This window comes from Helianthus annuus, chromosome 10, assembly GCF_002127325.2.
Source record: "Helianthus annuus cultivar XRQ/B chromosome 10, HanXRQr2.0-SUNRISE, whole genome shotgun sequence".
Lineage (NCBI taxonomy): Eukaryota > Viridiplantae > Streptophyta > Magnoliopsida > Asterales > Asteraceae > Helianthus > Helianthus annuus.
The window spans coordinates 124,425,366-124,442,238 of record NC_035442.2 but is presented as its reverse complement, the minus strand read 5'-3'; the positions used below and the strand labels follow the sequence as shown (position 1 = coordinate 124,442,238).

Sequence of the window (16,873 nt, the reverse complement as noted above, 5' to 3'; positions counted from 1 at the left end):
GCTCGTACACCACTCACGGCTGTAGCCGCGACCTGTAATAAAAGTAGCGAGCATATGGTGCATATACCTGCAGATAGTGTTAGCGAAATATAGAAACAAAAAATAATAAAAAGTACACATAATCACAATAATTACTGTAATAAAGGTACGTACCTGTACAATGGGTCACGAATATATGAAACCCTCCCCTTCGACTTATCGTGCTCCCAAGTATTTTCCCCTGCAATCACCTGTCAAAACCCTAAAAGAATGGGTCTATCAACCACCACTAGCCCCCCGTGCATAAACGTCCTGATCTCCTCCTGCATGTATAAACTGCAATGAAACGCAAACTGTGCTAGCGTCATCGAACGCCAAATGCTAGCAAGCCTGATAGAAACCTCAGGCGATGGGGGAGGAGCATCTGGCTGTGCAGGCGGCTGGTCGGCCCGAGGAGGGTGAAATGTGAATGTCGATAGGAACTCGACCAATAGCTCCCTGTAGCTCGGCGTGTGCGCTAACTCAAAAAGACGATGCCACGGCGAATCCACATGTATAAACCGACGCACTCTAGGCGTCTCACTAATAGCATCTATTGCATCCCATTCGATCGCTGCATGCGCTCCAATGTGCATCCTCCTAAGTTTCTGGCAATGAAGGGAGGCGGGGGTGCCGTCGATAAACTCTATATATGGGTGACCCTGCAGCGGATCCACCGGTGGTGGCCGCCTCCGTCATGGACCCCGCGACACCGGCTGATCCACCGGCGGTGCCCCATCCATCTCCATCTAAATCTCATCGTCCTCCATAATCAATTGGCAAATAAATACCGTATACGTATAATAATTCTAATAATAATAATAATTATAATAACAATAATAATAATAATAATAAGGAATAATAAACTACAATAATAATAATAATAAATAACAATAATAATAATAATAATAATAATAATAAATAAATAACAACAACAACAACAACAACAACAACAACAACAACAACAACAACAACAACAACAACAACAACAACAACAACAACAACAACAACAACAACAACAACAACAACAACAACAACAACAACAACAACAACAACAACAACAACAACAACAACAACAACAACAACAACAACAACAACAACAACAACAACAACAACAACAACAACAACAACAACAACAACAACAACAACAACAACAACAACAACAACAACAACAACAACAACAACAACAACAACAACAACAACAACAACAACAACAACAACAACAACAACAACAACAACAACAACAACAACAACAACAACAACAACAACAACAACAACAACAACAACAACAACAACAACAACAACAACAACAACAACAACAACAACAACAACAACAACAACAACAACAACAACAACAACAACAACAACAACAACAACAACAACAACAACAACAACAACAACAACAACAACAACAACAACAACAACAACAACAACAACAACAACAACAACAACAACAACAACAACAACAACAACAACAACAACAACAACAACAACAACAACAACAACAACAACAACAACAACAACAACAACAACAACAACAACAACAACAACAACAACAACAACAACAACAACAACAACAATAATAAAATATAATAATAATAATAATAATAATAACAATAATAATAATAATAAAAACATCACTAATAATAATAATAACAATAATAACAATAACATTAATAATAATAAATGAAAAAAAAAATTCACTGCCCCGTCTATGCCTCATATAGAGGTAGACGGGCGTCCTGGTCTACCCATTCATCTTCAACAGCCATGAGCAACATCCCAAACCCACCAAAATCTCAAATTCAGGGCAATCCTACGGTCTAAAGGTAAAAACGAATGAAGAATACTAAAATACGGGTTGAAATACGTACCAGGGATGCTTTAATCGTTGAAAATACGGTCCGAATACGATCCGAATGAGTATATCCGTATGTGTGCTCGTATGTGTGTATGTATTGATTTGGGGGTGTTATGCAGGGGCGTCTAAGTTTCCCACTATTATACGAGGCATAGACGCCTCATATAGACCTAGACGACCCGTTTATGGTGGGAGCAAAATTACCATTTTACCCCTGTGTTGCCCCCAGTATAGGCCTCATTCAGGTGTAAAATGGTAATTAACCATTCCAAAAAGATATTTCTGAAATGGTTAATTACCATTTTACCCCTAAATGAGGCCTATACTGGGGGCATTTCAGGGGTAAAATAGTAATTTCCTAAATCCTTTTTTAATTATTCAAAAATAAAAAACACAAAAAGTTGTCGCCCAACATATACGTGGCGTCTAGGTCTGTAGGTGGCGTCCAGGTTCTAAAATTACCTTTATACCCTTGATTGAGGCCTATACTAGGGGCATTTCAGGGGTGTAACGGTAATTAAATAAAGCCCTTTTTAAAATTCAAGATTTAAATAAATAAATGTTGCCGCTTAATATAGACGACCCGTCTAGCTCTGTACGGGGCGTCCACTTTTTGTAAATTTACTTTCATACCCCTGATTAAGGCCTATACTGTGGGCAACTCAGGGGTAAAATGGTAAATGTACAAGTCCTTTTTAAATATTCAAAACAAAATATGCCGCTCAATATAGACGACCCGTCTAGCTCTGTACGGGGCGTCTTGGTATAGTAAAATGACCTTTATGCCCCTGATTTATGCTTATACTGAAGGAATATCTAGGGTAAAATGGTCTTTTGAAACGATATAGACGACCTATCTAGGGCTATACGAGGCGTACATTTATCTTTCTTTTGTAATTATAAAAAAATGATAGAAATTTATAAAACAATCTTATTAAATTGTTTTAATTAATTGTAATTATAAAAAAATGATAGAAATTTATAAAAAAATCTTATTAAATTGTTTTATGCAATTGTAATTATAAAAAATTATAGAAATTAATACAAAAAATCTTATTAATTATAATAAGAAAAATTGTCGATACAAAAAATCCTATTAATTACAAAAATCATTCTTCCGTATCATTGTCGACGTAATTAAGACTCGGGTTTGATTTTGGTGGCGGATTCATTCTCGATGCATACCATTCTAGACGTGGCAAGTACATATCTTCCCATTGTCCCGCATGAGGTCTTCGGTGGTTCAACCATAGCCCGTTTATTGGTGGCATTGGATAATCCCCTTCCAGTTTAACATCTATGAAGTGGTTCTCGTTAACATGTGCAAGCGTTATGAATAGTGGTTGTCGATTAGCCGGAGGACTTAATATCGGGAAGAAAGTGGCACTCGCACCAATGCTTAACAGGTGCACCCGATACCGTACCTTTGTGAAATAAGAAGCCCTGCTAAGGGGAAGTCCATCCAGTGATTCGGGGGACAACCGGACACTGAATCCCAAATTCGGCCCTAACGATGCGTGTAAAAATATCCTTCTTCCCATGCTTCAAATATTGGGAACCAGATCGATTCGTTCTGATCCATTTCTTGGACAGGGTCTCTTCGAATGTGCCCCCATGAACGTTCTTCCATACCTAAGCCCAGAGCCACAGACCAAAACCCACAATGACCGTCCGGCCTCACATCTCGTATGCACGAGATGTGCGGATGAAACACTGGCGGAACGGCAGACTTAAACTGTTTGATGATTGCCACGTTCTCGTCCCCAATTATTAACGGAAAACCATTATCATCTCGTATATCTTTCTTCTTAGAACTCTTTGAACGGCTTCGGCCCGCTTTGGGTTTTTGAGACCTTATAACCGACTGTTGAGAGGCCTGTGACGGAACGTATGAGCTGTGGCGGGGGTTATCGTATTTACTTTATCGGGAACCTTCAAAGCACGTTTTTGCATCACCGAAGGAGCTTCTCCTCAATTATTCGTCTATACGAGCGACCTCGTCTAACCTTTGTTGTACCTGCTTTGTTGTTGGTCAGCCACGAGTATTTTGTTGCACAACCGGTGGTTTCTTGGTAGATTTCTGTGGAGTTAACACCGCTTTAATCTTTGTCATCAGGCTTTTTTTCTGAGCTGGGGGTGCGACTCTAATTGTTGTCTAACAATATTTAGCTCTTCGACCACGTCAAAGTCATCGTCTATCAATTTAGAACGTTGGAAGTTAAGCTTCCGCCAAAAGACGTCTATGTCTTCGAGTTGAATCGGACGCTCTGCATGATTAAAAACAACATTGTTTAAGTCACATGATTAATGGACATATATCAGACAAGTGTTGTACGTTTAACAATTATTACATGCACGTAGGTAATTTTCTAGCCTACAAGCACACGACAACCCACAGCTGTACCACATCTAACCACATGATGAATGATAGCGATGCAAGACGTCTAGCTTCCAAAGTATGGGATACTTTTCCAAGTAGGTGTTGAAACAACGGGTTTCTGTGGTGGTTCATTATTTTTTCGATGCTTTCTCGAAAACTCTTCCTTATTTCACCGTACTGTGTCTCAACTATATCCCGGACACAACTAACTATACGGTCCAACGAGCTCCTATCTAGGACGTGTCTCTTTAAGTTGGCGTGTTGGCTCTCAACTCTGTTTGTGGCACGATTACCAGTGTTGCGCCTCTTATCAGTCCATGCAAAGACGAACATCTCCTTATAATCTTTTAGCCAGTTATCATACACGTAATTGAAGACCCCTAAAAAGTAAAAATAATTTATCAAAATGTACATAGGTGAGTCATATGTTATTAAAAAACTTACTTGAACGTTTGCACTCCACAAGTCGCTTTTGCAGGTTGCACAAGTGGTACTTGTTAATGGGTACTGATAGAGACTCACACAATGACCCCCAGAATGACAAAAATTTTTCCCAGTCTTCTTCTGTGAAGGCACTCTTGCAGTGCTTCATAATATTCTGTTGTATGTGAAACCTGCAAAGAAGCCTGGAGGCGTTTGGAAATACTTTAGCACATGCGCTCATAAGGGCCATGTCTCTATCCGTTACAATCACATGTGGCTCCAAACATTCATCCAACATTGACTTGATCCTCTCAAGCACCCACACAAAGTTATTACTCTGTTCTTTACAGATAACGGCATGCGCGATACAAAACGAATGGTTAGTAGGCGTCATACCAACAATCTGGACAAATGACATATTGTATATGTTTGTCTTGTACGTCGAATCGATCAGCAAGACGTGGGGGGATGCACGCCACATTTCACTCGAGTAGTGATGAAGAAAGAAGATCTCTGTTACGACCTCTGTTCCGGGTTCCTCCCGTGTCTCGTAAATAAATTTGTTGTTTATCAGCATGTTTTCTAGTGACTACGTGGGAGTCAATCCTTCTCTTTGTTCGGCTCTAATCTTCGCCACAGCGTTTTGAACATCTTTCTGAACATGAAACCTGTCGGGGTCCTGCTTCCTTATCGTTTGAAAATTTTTGCGCGGCTCCATGTTTTGAGCTGTCAGTTGCTCGATCAGTTTCTTTTCACTTGGATTAAACCTTCGCACAAACACGTGGGCTGACAGGTCCTCACAAAGTTCGTGGTTATGTTCAATTTTTCCCTCTTTTATCTCCTAGGTTTCATAGGGATGGTCTCGCACAGCCAGCACGTAAAACGGGCAACCGGTTTTTTTGCTTCCGACTTTTCTAAGTGTTGCTGTAGTGTGGTGCTCACCACCACGGTCACATTTAAGCCATACCCTCCTGGTCCTTCCCCCGATTTTCTTTGATCGACGGGTGACAATAACGAAACCATCCGCGTCTGCCATTTCTTTAATTCATCTAGAGAGTTGAAGACCTGTAACATCGACAATAATAATAATAATAATAATAATAATAATAATAATAATAATAATAATAATAATAATAATAATAATAATAATAATAATAATAATAATAATAGTAATAATAATAATAACAACAATTAATCTATCTAACGTAACAAAATAAAATTGATACCTGCTTTTTTAAGTACGGATTGTCTGGGATGGGGGGTGCCTCACCACCATATCCTCCAACGTCCGGATAGTTTTGTTGAACGTAAGGACCGCTCGGGGAAATGAATTGCTGATGACCACCGTCTCCTCCGTATCCATCTCGATAATGTTGTTGTGCGCAAGAATATTCACACCCGTATCCACAATCCGGATACCCTTGTTGCGCCGGATAACTTGGTTGACCAGCATGGTATGAGTCATCTACAGGGGATGTTTCATCAATAGGGGAATGTGTGTTCAAATCTAGAAACAGTCTGTTATGTTTTCCTTGTACACTAGACACAACCTCCTCTTGCTCGTTAGAATCGGGAACGCCACTCCTCCAAAAAATGGTATCATCATTAGTAAATAATTAACTAAAACAACAAGTAATTAAAACAGTTAAGCTAATAACTGTTACCGGAACGTTTTCGGGCACCCATGCGTCAGTAGAATACTGCCCAAAGACATAGTTGTCGTCCAAGTATGATGACATTTCAATACTTCACAGTGATAAGAACACGAATGCAAACAAGAAAATATATTGACAGGACTATGCTCGGGTGGATGAATAATGCACTGCAAGTACCTATTTATTTGAAACAAAGACGCCTCGTATAGCCCTAGACGCCCCATATTGCTTTATGTCGCATGCCAAACACATAGTCACATCAGTCCTCAAGACGCCTCGTATAGGGCTATACGAGGCGTCTTGGTCCCTTCGTATTGCTTCCTCGTACAACCCTAGACGCCCCGTCTGATGTGACGTGGTACGAGGTTCAGTGGTTGGTCGGATAAAGTAACCCTAGACGCGTCGTATGGGCCTATACGAGGCGTCTTGAAGGGTGTGGAAATAGGCAGTTGGGTGTGTGAATATGTAGACCCTTAGGGAAAATAGAGCAAAAATAAATAGATATCATTTTCGATTTTTTATATTTTTTTAAATTACGTAATACTTTTGGTGTTTGAATTTAAACCTAAGATATTTTTTTTTCAAATTTTAGATATAAAAAGTATAAAAGAGATGAAAAGAGAGAGATAATGATAATGTGATGTGTTTTAGAGATAAGAGAGAGAGATGATGTGACATTGAGAGAAAAAGACTAAAATACCCTTTTGAATTAAATTGATTAGAGCATTCACATCCAACTCACTCACTAAAATATGTGAGTGGAGTTTTTATAATATAAAGAGCATAAAAAGTGGTTGTGAGTAGAGGAGAGAGAAAATGTTACTGTTCATCTGTATATTTGAGGGGACACTGTTCACCCTCTATAATTTTTAAATATATTTTGGAAGTGATTCTGAGTGAAGGAGAGATAAAATGTAATGATAAATGTATAAAAGAATATTATTTAATTGAAAAGGAGAGAGAAGATGTAGTGTTTTTTAGTGTAATTTAGGGTGAAAAATTGATGGAGTGGATGTGAATGCTCTTATAGGTGATGTGCTAAAATTCTATCGGATGGGAGGAGTTCTCATGGTTCTCGCAGCTGGTAGTGGTTCCTCCTTGAATCGAATCCTATCTCTCTCTCTCTCTCTCTCTCTCTCTCTCTATATATATATATATATATATATATATATATATATATATATATATAGGGAGCCGCTAGAATGAAAACTACCCCGAGTTGTAAGAACCGCGAGAACTACACCCCACGGGTGGGCGTTCTCCATGATTTTTTTTTACAACTAGATGTGTGTATTATAAACACAGCCGTAAAAAAAATTTAAACGCCGCGGCTGAGGGGGTAGTTTTTTACACCACAAGTTTGGTGAAAAAAAAGAAAAAAGAAAAAAATTAAAAACACCAAACTTGTGGTGTAAAAAACTACCCCCTCGGCCGCGGCATTTAAAAATTTTTTTTTACGGCTGCGTTTATAATACACACATCTAGTTGTAAAAAAAAAATCACGGTGAACGCCCACCCGTGGGGTGTAGTTCTCGCGGTTCTTACAACTCGAGGTGGTTCTCATTCTAGCAGCCCCCTATATATATATATATATATATATATATATATATATATATATATATATATATATATATATATATATATAGGGAGCCGCTAAAATGAAAACCACCTCCAGTTGTAAGAACCGCGAGAACAACTCTAAGCCAATCAGATTAAGCCAACATAAAGGGTATTTTGGTCTTTTACCCCAAGTGTCATATCTTCCCTCTCTCTTCATTTAATATATATCTCTCCTCTCTCCTCTCTCCTCTCCATCTTGTTTATAAAACCTATATCCTCTCTCCTCTCACCTCTGGTTATTTTGTTTATAAAGTTTTTGTTCCTCATTTTTGTGTTCCACCACCATGTTCATCTTCAAAAGAGAGAGAAGGGGATCCGGCGATTCTTTACCTGCAACCAACCACCCCCCCCCCCATCCGTCTCTGCAGTAACCCCCCAGCGTCTTCATCTCTTCCGATCTACCTCAAACACCCCCTCCCCTCCGGTCAATGTCTACCAACAACCTGAAACAAATCCGACCACCACCACCGTCTTCATCTCTTCCGATTTGATGTTGTGGTGGTGGCGGCGGTTCGACGGCTGGTTGGTGGTCGGCGGTGGTTGGTTGGTGGCGGTGGTTCTACGGTTACGGTGGTGGTTGGTCAGCGGTGGTGGATCTACGGTTACGGTGGTGGTTGGTCGGCGGCGGTGGTGGTTCTAACCGTGGGTAGTGGCTGGTATTTTGATATGTGTTCTTGAATGAATGATGAAGATACCGATGCTATTTTGGTACATGTTCTGGGTTTGAATTTTTGTTGATTCTGTGTTCTTGATATGTGTTCTTGTATTTTCTTGAATCTGTGGTTTTTTTTGTTGAACATGGGTTTGAATTTTGTTGATTCTGGGTTTTAATTTTTGTTGAATCTGGTGGTGGGTGTTCGAACCTGGGTTTGAATCTTTTGGGTTTTTGCTGCAGGTTTGATTTCTGTTGAATATGGTTTTGAATCTTGGGGGTTTGACTTTCTGGTTTGATTCTGTTGAATCTGGGCTTGAATGTTGTTCATGTTGAATATGGGTATTCATGATGTTATTGAGACCTTTTTGATCTTGTTGAATCTGCGTTTGAATGATATTCTGTTTTTGAATGATGTTCATGTTGAATCTGGGTTTGAATGTTGTTCATGTTGAATCTGGGTTGAATATGGTGGCTTTTTGAATCGGCGGTGATGATGCAAAAAAAAAAGGACGATGGCGCGGCAAGGATGGTGGTGGGTAGGTTTTTAAACCCGCAACCCAACTTTGCAGCCTCTGATGTTCGGAAAATCTGAGCCAAAACTTTTTTTTTCCAGAATCCACTCATTCTTTTTGATTTTTGTTTTGTTGGGTTTTTTTATAGTTTTTTTTTTTTTAGGCGTCGATGATGATAGCAAACTATCTGAGACACCTACCGAGTAACGATTTTCTGGGTGCGTTCGTTTTTGTGTAAAAAAGTTTTTGTAAAAGAAAAAAAATTAAACCGTAAACTTTTTAAATTAAACCGTAAACTTTTTTATTTAAAACGTAAAACATAAAAAGTTTTACGTAAAACGTAAAAAGTTTTACGCCAAACGTAAAACGTAAAACTTTTTACGTAAAACGTAAAACTTTTTACGTAAAAACGTAAAACGTAAAATGTAAAAATTTTAACGTAAAATGTTTTACGTAAAACGTAAAATGTTTTGCGTAAAACGTAAAATGTTTTGCGTAAAATGTAAAATGTTTTGCGTAAAACGTTAAAAGTTTTACGTAAAACGTAAAATGTTTTACGTAAAATGAAAAAAGTTTTATGTAAAACATAAAAACGTAAAACGTATAAATTTTAACATAAAACGTAAAAAATCGACGCGTAAAACGTAGAAAAACGTTAACGTAAGAAACCGGCGTGTAAAACGTAAAAAACGTCAACGTAAAAACGGCGCGTTGAAAAAACGACGCGTGAAAAAGTCGGGCGTAAAACGGGTCGTAAAAAACGGGCCGTAAAAACGGCGTTAAAAGGCGGGTCGTAAAAGACGGGTCGTAAAAACGGGTCGTAAAAAACGGGTCTTAAAAAGGGTCGTAAAAAACGGGTCGTAAAAACGGGTCGTAAAAAACGGGCCGTAAAAACGGCGTTAAAAGACGGGTCATAAAAAACGGGCCGTAAAAACGGCGTTAAGACGAGTCGTAAAAAATGGGTCGTAAAAAACGCGCGTAAAAAACGGGTCATAAATAAACGCACGTAAATTTTTTTTATCAAAAAATCTGATTTTCAATATGTTTGTTTTAATAAAAAAAAACTGAATTTAGGAAAAAAAAAAAGAAACATTTAATGCAAATAGGACAAAAGTCTATTAAAAAACAATAAAACTAATAAGACAAAAAAACAAAATTACTTAAATACCCTTTTTAATTAAAATATTAAAGACATAATAAGACAAAAAGCTTTTAATATTAATATTAACTACTTTTAATCTCATCCATCCATCTAGTTGATCTAAAGGCTAAAAAGTGGTTCACATGGTTCTTACAACTAGAGGTGGTTTTCATTTTAGCGATCCCCTATATATATATATATATATAGGGGATGGTTCAAATGAAAACCACTTTTATTGTGAAAACTCGAAAACTAACTAAAAAAAGCCTAAAAACACACAAAAAAAAAAATTTTCAATTTTTTTTATAAAAATCGCTGGTTTTTATATATAAAAAAAACTTTTTTCAAAAAAAAAATTGTGTAGTGCACATGTGTAATAATACACATGTGCACTACACAAAAAAAAAATTTTTTTTTTTTTGAAATTTTTTTTTATATAAAAAAACCTGTGAAATTTGGTTTGCAAAAAAAAATATAAAAAAAATTTGTATGTTTTTTTGGCTTTTTTTAATTAGTTTTCGAATTTTCACAATAACTAGTGGTTTTCATTTGAACCTTCCCCTATATATATATATATATAGAGTAAGGTTAACATACAAAAAGCCTTATCATACATCACGTAGGAGACAATGGTAACCGTTGGATCAGGGGTATAATCACGCATGGGACCACATAATCATGCATGGGACCACATAATCACGCATGGGACCACATAATCACGCATGGGACTATAATCACGCACGTTCTATGATAATAACGCACGTTATATTTTTTGTCATGTATGTTAATGTAGGTTAAGCCTTGAAGTACATTATACTTTCTCTCTCTCTCTCTCTCTCTCTCTCTCTATATATATATATATATATATATATATATATATATATATATATATATATATAGTGTAAGTATATGGAGAAAACCAATTTTAGTGAGAAAACTTAGCAAACTAGAATATGTGGTCCACATTCACCCACATCACCTCATCCATACCCATCCTTTAAGGGTATTTTGGTCTTTTTGTTTCTTTCTTTGAAGATTGTGCTTTGTACTTTTCACCAACCATCACATTTCCCCACATCCCCACTTGATTATACCCAACCCATCATCCATCACCTTTTGTACTTCTTATCATCCATCATATTTTTCAAAACTCCATTGTTCTCTTCTTCAACCATTGAAATCTGAAGATCGAAGATCGAAGCCATCCCTTCCAACCTTTGAAATATGAAGATCGAAGCCACCATCAATGCTCTGCCACCATCAAAGCTCTCAAAGATCGAAGATCAAAGCCACCATCCCTTCCAACCTTGAAATCTGAAGATCGAAGCCACCATTGAAGATCGAAGCCACCATCAAAGCTCTCAAAGAAAAGGAAGCTCGGTGTCATTTTAATCACATCTTTGTTTCTGTTTTTTAGAGAAGGAAAGCTAATGTTTTGGAAGGAGAGATAACAATTTTCATGTTGTTCACCTAGACACCAAGAACACACGCACAAGTGTGTGAGAGAGAAACAGGTTTAAAGATCTTACTTTTGTTAATTTATGTAATTTGTTTAGATTTATACTTTGTATAACGTTTGGTAGATTTAAAATCAGAGCTAGTTTGTTTATTTTATTTTTTAAATCAAGATCTATAAGAAATTTTTGTATGTTGTATTTCTCTCTTCAAAGTGTATTGATTTTTTTATGAAGATTAAAGTTAAATTTCTAAATTGTTTGTCCAGCGATTTTGAGTTAATGATTGCTTTTAGTTGGATTTTTGTGTGTGTGTGGGGGGGGGATGTGGGTGAGCTGGGTTTTTTTTAGGGTTTATGAATTGGATTTGGTTTGATTTGTGTTCTAGTTTTGTTTAAATTCAGCATCACCATTGATGGTAGATAATTAGTTTGAAAATCCATAATTTTTACGATGTATGTTTCAAATTTCTTTGTTTTTTAGTTGTTTTTTTGAATAAATTCACTCTGATATTACATTTTCATTACCTTTAGAAAGTTCATAATTTAATCGGATATCGGTTTTGTTTTACAAATAGAAATTCGTGTTTTTTACTGGCATAATTTGTTACATATGTTACATTTCTATCAGCTACATTTATGCGAAGAGTATATTGATATTTTTTACGAAGATTAATGTTGACTTTCTAAATTGTTTGTACAGAGTATATTGTTATTTTTACGAAGATTAATGCTAAAATTTCTAAACTGTTTGTCATATATGTTGTAACACATGTTACACTGCGGGTTACATATGTTGTATATAGGGTGTTACATGTGTTACACCCAGTATATGAGACCAGCTTATTGTTTTTTTTAGATTGGCTGTTAAATGTTAAAACGTACAAACTTCATAATTTATTCGGAATATCTCGTTTATTTTACAAATAAAAAGTCGTGTTTTTTTTTGTGGGATAATTAGCTACATATGTAGTAACAACATTATGCAAGTTACTTATAGATACCCCAACCCTTTTTTGGACACAAAGGGGGGGGGTGCACATATGTAACACATGTTTGTAACATGTGTTACACTAGAGAGGTAACACATGTATAGCCACGTTACACATGTTACATAGAAGATTAATAAGTTTTAACTATAGAATATTTAATATTGATGTACTTGTTTTGTTCATAGGTGGAAAGATGTTTTGTGTTCAAGATGAAGATGGTTATCAAGAAGCGAAACCCGCGGAAGGATTACAACGCATCATCAGGTTTTCGTGGTGACGATGGTGTTGTTGTGAAGGCAATTTTTAGAAGACCATTTTTAGAAGCATTACAACTATTGATATAAAATTTATTTTTATTTTCATTGTTAGTATGCCAATATTTGGATGAATACGGATGTTGTTGTGAAGGCAATTTTTTTTTTTGGATGCAACAACTATATGTAACATGTGTAACCTTGACGTTGTAACACATGTAACACCTATATGTAATATGTGTAAGATTGCTATACATGTGTTACATATATACCCATATTGTAACATATGTTATAAACATGTGTTACATATGTCAGCCCCTTTGGTGTCAATTTAAACTTAGCAAAATTACATATGTAACAACATTACATCATCCAAAATGTCATATCAATGAACAAACAAGTAATATATGTAACTATAAGTATATGAGACTAGTGTAACAAATTAAAGGGACAAACGATACACTTCATGTTACATAAGTACCTAGACTTGTTATTAACAATGTTATTAGTAGATAAAAAAACTGCATTAACGTATATTTTTTACATTGAACCCAGCTTCTTGGTTATAAGCCTTACACATGGCAAGAAGTTCTTCCAGTGTGACGTATGATTTAACAATAATAGGATGATATTGCTCGTTGACATTCGGTGTCCACAATTTAGTGCCATTAGAATACTAGTAAATATGGTAACGTGGAGTATGTTCTATATCATCTGTGGACATAGGGACGGATGTTAGTATAAGTTTACGTGTGTTATGAACGTTGTAATACGTTTAGCACCCTAGGGTAACAAAAAAAGATCACACATGACACTTGTCGTGATGTTACACATCTTAATTGTGTGTGCACATGTAACATCTTCTCTACAATGTATGTAACATCCTTAAAAGTTGTGTTCCTACTCTGCTTTATATTTTGTAAGTACTTATAGGTAAACATGTTTTAAAGATACAACCTGTAAAATGTGTTACACCAAAATGTTACACAAGTGTTTCCAGTTTTACACATGTTACATCTTCTGTAACTCTGCTTTATACATTGCAAGTGTTTCCTGTTTCCAGTTTAAACATGTTTTAAACATACAACCTGTAACATGTAAGTACTTATAGGTAAACATGTTTTAAAGATACAGTCGTATCACCTTACAAGTTATATGTTTTACTGACAAACGCCATTTCACACATGTTACACACTATAGAGTGAAACAACAGTATTGAACGTTGCTACACATTTCCCATTCTATCGTAACATGTGTAACCTTTTTGGGGGTATCAATGTTGTAGGTTTATACAGACTTAAATATATACAAATGATCCAAAAATGATCATACATGTGTTACCCTCTAGTGTAACATAAGTTACAAACATGTCTTACATATGTGCAGCCCCGATTTTTGGTAACAAAGGGGTTGAACATATGTAACACATGTTTGTAACATGTGTTACACTGGAGGGTAACTTATGTACAACGTCAAAGGTACCCACCACCTGCCCTTTATCGACTTCTTGTTTCCATTCTTCATCGGTTTCTCCATCTACCTTCTTTCGTTATCGTTCTGTTTCTTTATCGTTCTGCTTTCGCTTATTAGCCAGCCTACCCGTCACGGACCTGGTCATTCTCCTCACTCCTGCAAATACAACCGCCATAGTAAATACATAATAGCACAAGTAATATTTCCGGAGTTATTTGTAAAATAAACGAGATATTCCGAATAAATTATGAAGTTTATATATTTTATCATTTAACAGCCAATCTTAAAAAAAACATTTTAACATTTAAACTTACTATTACATTAAGTAAAAACCTTTTGTAACACGTAACAAACCTAACACGTGTTGCATTGGATGTATCTTCAAGCTGAAGATGAGATAATAAAAAGGAAAATGCACAACACTAAAAAAGTTGTAACACGTGTTACAACGGTTGTTTTAAGAACTTTCAAATAAACAAGTGTTGCAAAGTGGATGTTTTTAAATAACTGTTTAAATCAACGTAATAGAGATGTGTAAGTAGGTAATTTCCTTTTGTAACACGTGTTACATTGGATGTATCTTTACATTGACGATGGGATTATAACACGTGTTACAACGGTTGTTTTAAGAACTTTCAAATAAACAAGTGTTACACCGTGGATGTTTTAAAAAAACTGTTTTTCATCCATTTGTAATAGAGACGTGCAAGTAGGTAAAAACCTGTTGTAACACGTGTTACATATGTGCAGCCCCGATTTTTGGTAACAAAGAGGTTGAACATATGTAACACATGTTTGTAACATGTGTTACACTGGAGGGTAACTTCTGTACAACATCAAAGGTACCCTCCAGTGTAACACACGTTACAAACATGTGTTACATATGTGTAGCTCCTTTTTATGTCCAAGAAAGGGCTGGTTTTAACATAAGTAACACGTGTAACCTTATTACAACATATGTAGCTAATTATGCCAGCAAGACATTTCAACTAACAACCCATTTAAAATAACATTTCAACCCATTTAAAAAGATATAGATTTGTAAACACATAATGTTTTGTTAGGTTTCTTCCCAGTCCCAGTCCTGCCCAAGAAATGAAAAACACAAATATTAGTAGTCAGCAAAAGAGTACTTGCTAAGATGAGGATACAACAATTACCATTCACCATTTCAATATCCACTCATATCAAAACAAAATGTGTAACACAATGTATGCACCATATATTGTCCGAAAGTGTAACATATGTTACAACATACAGGACAAACAGTTTAGAATCTAGCTGGCAGAAATGTAACATACGTAACTAGTTATGCCTGCAAAAATTTGAAACATTTAACACTAATTATAAAAAAAGAACAACTTAACCAACAACATTTTGAAACCTTTACTGTAACAATTATGGATTTTCAAACTAATTATCTACCAATAATTGGGATGCCCAATTTAAACAAAAAACAGAAAACAAAATAAAGCAAATCCAATTTATAAAACCTAACACAAACCCAACCCATAAATTATTGGTCAACAAACTGAAAATATCAAAAAACTAAAAATCATTTTAACATAAAAACAAAAACCTGCAAAATACATGAACATTAACCCATTATTAGAACACTTTGAGCACACAAAAAGTTATTGACAACCTTTTTAACAAAAAAATCAAGTGTGTTCTTGCAATTAGTAGAACACTAACCGGATCTAGACCCGTCTGATGAACACGATGAAGATCTTCAAAAATGATTCTCTCACACACACTTGTGTGTGTGTGTTCTTGGCGTTCTAACAACTTTCTCTCTCTAAAAACCCATGAACCAAATGATTTCTGACCTGCTTCTCTCTCACACACTTGTGTGTGTTCTTGGTCTTGGTGTTCTAATAACTTTCTCTCTCTAGAAACACATGCAACCGAATGATTCAGGCCTGCTTCTTTCTCACACACTTGTGTGTGTGTTCTTGGTGTTCTTCATGAACACGAAGGGGTTTTAACAATAACGATTCTCTCACACACACTTGTGTGTGTTCTTGGTGATTGAAACATGAAGAAAGAGAGAGGATGAGAGAAGGGATGATGATGATGGTGAATGCACAGAAGTTTTTTTTGAATTCTCAAAGAAAAGAAGAAAGAAGAAAGAGAAACAATGATGATGGTGATGGTGACAACAATAAAGAAGAGAGAGAATGAAGGTCTGAGAGAGAAAGAGAGAAATGGGAGTCTTGGTTATAGGTAATTGTGCTTCTCTCTCCTTTTCATATCATGCATGTCTAATCAATATGAATATAATATATAAAATGTCATAATATCATAGGTAATTTTACCCATATGCCCTTGAAGTACCTTTTTGACTTTACCACTCTATTTAATTTAATTCAAAAATGCTTCAAATTCTATGAGCCATTGGATGATCATGATCAATGGTCTAGATTGGGTTTCCTA

At 36.0% G+C, this 16,873-nt stretch overlaps 2 long non-coding RNA genes across 2 annotated transcripts; both read left to right on the top strand.

Annotated features, from left to right (window-relative positions):
* The first annotated feature begins 8,178 nt into the window (after positions 1 to 8,178).
* Positions 8,179 to 8,977, top strand: LOC110881312. The gene is made up of 2 exons (XR_002559686.2): positions 8,179 to 8,665; positions 8,853 to 8,977. It is a non-coding gene; the product is annotated as an uncharacterized LOC110881312 (long non-coding RNA).
* A 2,185-nt stretch (positions 8,978 to 11,162) lies between these two features.
* On the top strand, positions 11,163 to 13,122 carry LOC118483330. The gene is made up of 2 exons (XR_004870374.1): positions 11,163 to 11,779; positions 12,896 to 13,122. It is a non-coding gene; the product is annotated as an uncharacterized LOC118483330 (long non-coding RNA).
* Positions 13,123 to 16,873: the final 3,751 nt, after the last annotated feature.